Below are 3622 nucleotides of genomic sequence, written 5' to 3' on the forward strand. Positions count from 1 at the left end.
GCAATATTCTGGGGTGAAGGAAAAAGAAAACAAGGAAGACAGGGCAAACAAATAGCAAGATGCAGGATTAGGAGAAATCACTAAGGAAAATACTTCAAAATGCCATGTGCATATAAAGCAGGCGAGAGCATCTCTTACACTAATAAAGATTGTTCTGTGATAGGGAAAAATAGGAATGTTGATAATGAGCCCCGGAAACATCCTACCATCTGAGGGACTTACGAGGAAATGTCACTTCACTTAATAGGTAAAACCCAAAATTCGGGGGTTTAGCTCTGATGGAACATCTCCTGATGGGGAGGAGAACTGAAGAATATACCTACTACATTGTACAAGGGAAAAAACAAGACTTTGGAGTCAGAACTGGATCCCAGCTTCGCCTGGGTTAAAAACCCAGCTCCGCCTTTATTAGCTGAAGGTCCTCTGGCAAGTTTTTAACCTTTCTCCTTAGCATAAGTTCCCCATCTCTAACATGGAGCCAATAATTGTTCCCACCTCACACAGTTGTGAGGATTAAATGAGTTTTTATAAATAAAGCAGAGCAGTGCCTGGCACACAGTAAGTGTTATATTAACGTTTGATAAAATACTGGTCTTAGTTTCTCCTTCTATAATCTGGGATCATAATACTGAACTTACTGTAAGGATTCAAATGATGTATGTAAAGTGTTAGGAGATGCTCAATAACTATTATTTCCCTTCCCCTCCACCCCTCACCCCCCTGACACCCCCTAGCCTATTACCTTTGAACCCCTCTCTGATTATCAATGCCACAGCCACGAAGGGGCTATTTCTCAACCTGGTCTAAGGATAAAATACCTTTCCTAGATTGGCTCAGCTGAGAAGCTCAATAAGAGATTTACTGGAGGCGAGGAGAAAATGAAAGGGAAACAATTCCAGAGAACCAGCTGATGTAAAGCCTATCCCCATATTACATCGCTTGGTACTCTAGGGGAAAAATGTGTGTGTGTGTGTGTGTGTGTGTGTGTGTGTGTGTGTGTATACATATATATATATTTATATATTATATAATCAGAATATAATTATATAATTCTGATTATATAATCAGAATATATAATCAAGGAGATTCTGGTTGTTTAATAATTTTGTCTTCTGGCTAGTTAATACTTCATTTTTGTCCCCTTGTCTCTTTTAGGATCCCACAGAAAATCAACTGGTCAAGTTCTTCATTGTGCTGAGAAGAGGGGAGAGGGAAGCAGGAGTACATATTTGCAAGAGACAGTAAGTACTCAGAAATAAAGAAAACAGTATATACTCTACATGAGAGCCAACACTTACTAGTTTTATTAAGGTCTAAATCAGGGGTCAGTAAATAACTCAACCAACTGCCTATTTTTATAAATACTTTTATTGCAACACAGTCACATTCAACAGGCATACTCATTTGTTTATGCATTTTCTCTGGTTGCTTTTGTACTACAGTGACAGGTTGACTGGTTGTGACAAAGCCTGTATGGCCCTGAAAACTAAAAATATTTACTACTTGGCTCTTTACAGAAAAAATTTGCTAATCCCTGATCTATATTTGCCCAGAATCACATTTTCAGTATACCCAGTGCAAAAATTTTCACCTTCATCAAATCCTCTAATCCATTGTTTCTCAAACTTTAATGTGCATATAAGATCACCTGGGGGTCTTGTTAAAATGCAGATTCTGATTCAGTAGATCTGCAATGAGGCCGGAGATTCTGGATTTCTAACAAGCTCTAGATTGACACCAATACTGCTGGTCTCTAAATCAACTTGATCCATCCCATCAGGTTTTTTTGGTTTTTTTCTTTTCTTTTTTTTTTCAATTGAGATATAATTGACATACAACATTAGTATCAGGTATACAACATAATGTTTCAATATTACATAGTTGATATGTCTGTATTGCAAAATGATCACCACACTAAGCCTAGTTAACATCTATCACTCCACGTAGTTATAAATTTTTTTCTTTTTTCTTTTTTTTGTAGATTTAATTTCTAACTTTTTAAATGGAGAAACATTGTTTTTTCTAATTTTTTTTTAATTGGGGAATATTGGGGAACAGTGTGTTTTTCCAGGACCCATCAGGTCCAGGTCAAGTCGTCGTTTTTCAGTCTAGTTGTGGAGGGTGCAGCTCACTGGCCCATGTGGGAATCAAACTGACGACCTTGGTATTATGAGCACTGCGCTCTAACCACACTGAGCGAACCATCTGCCCCCAATTTTTTTTCTTGTGATGAAACTTTTTAAGATTTACTCTCTTAGCAACTTTCAAATATGCAATGCAGTATTTCAAACTATAGTCAACATGCTGTACTTTATATCCTCAAAACTTATTTATTTTATAACGGGAAGTTTGTACCTTTTGACCACTTTTAACCAGTTCACCGACTTCCCAGCCCCGCCTCTGGCACCACCAATCTGTTGTCTGTATCTATGACTTTCATTAGTTTGTTTGTTTTTTAGATTCCATAAATAAGTAAGATCATATGGTATTTGTCTTTCTCTGTCTGACTTATTTCACTTAGCATAATGCCCTAAAGGTCCATTCATGTTGTCGTAAGTGGCAGGATTTTCTTCTTTTTATAGCTAAATAATATTTCATTGTATATATGTATATACCACATTTTTTTTAATCCATTCATCCGTTGATACACACTTAGGGTATTGCCATGTCTTGGCTATTGTAAATAATGCTGCAATGAACATGGGGATGCAGATATCTTTTTGAGTTAATATTTTCATTTCCTTGGGTTAAATACCCAGAAGTGGAATTGCTGGATGATACGGTAGTGCTATTTTTAATTTTGGGGGGAATCTCCATACTGTTTTCCATAGTGGCAGCACCAAATTACATTGCCACCAACAATGCACTAGGATTCCCTTTTCTCCACATCCTCGCCACCTCTTATTTCTTGTCTTTTTGATAGTAGACATTCTAATGTGTGAGGTGATAGCTGACTATGATTTTGATTTTTATTGACCTGATGATTAGTGATGTTGCACATCTTTTCAAATGTCTGCTGGCCATGTGCATGTCCTTTTTGGAGAAATGGCCTCTGCCCATTTTTAAATTGGATTATTTCGGTTTTTTGCTATTGAGTTGTATGAGTTATTTGGATATTAATCCTTTATAAAATAAATGATTTGCAAATATTTTCTCCCATTCTGAAGGTTGCCTTTTTATTTTGTGGATGGTTTCTTTTGCCATGCAGAAGCTTCTTAGTTTGATGTAGTCCCACTTGTTTAGTTTTGCTTTTGATGCCTTCACTTTTCGTGTCAAATCCAAAAAGTCTTTGCCAAGACCGATGTTAAGGAGCTTGGTGCCTATGTTGAAGTTCTTCTAGGAGTTTTATGGTTTCAAGTCTTACACTCATGTTTTAATCCATTTTGAGTTCATTTTTGTGTTTGGTGTAAGCTAGTGGTCCAGTTTCATTCTTTTAAATGTCACTATCCAAGTTTCCCAACACCATTTATTAAAGACACTGCCCTTTCCTCATTGTATATTCTTGGCTCCTTTGTTGTAAATTAATTGACCATATATGTGTGGGTTTATTTCAGGCTCTATTCTGTTCCATTGATTTGTTTCTGTTCTCATGCCAGTGCCATACTGTTTTGATTGCTGTAGT

The sequence above is a fragment of the Rhinolophus ferrumequinum genome, chromosome 11, assembly GCF_004115265.2.
Source record: "Rhinolophus ferrumequinum isolate MPI-CBG mRhiFer1 chromosome 11, mRhiFer1_v1.p, whole genome shotgun sequence".
NCBI classification, from domain to species: domain Eukaryota; kingdom Metazoa; phylum Chordata; class Mammalia; order Chiroptera; family Rhinolophidae; genus Rhinolophus; species Rhinolophus ferrumequinum.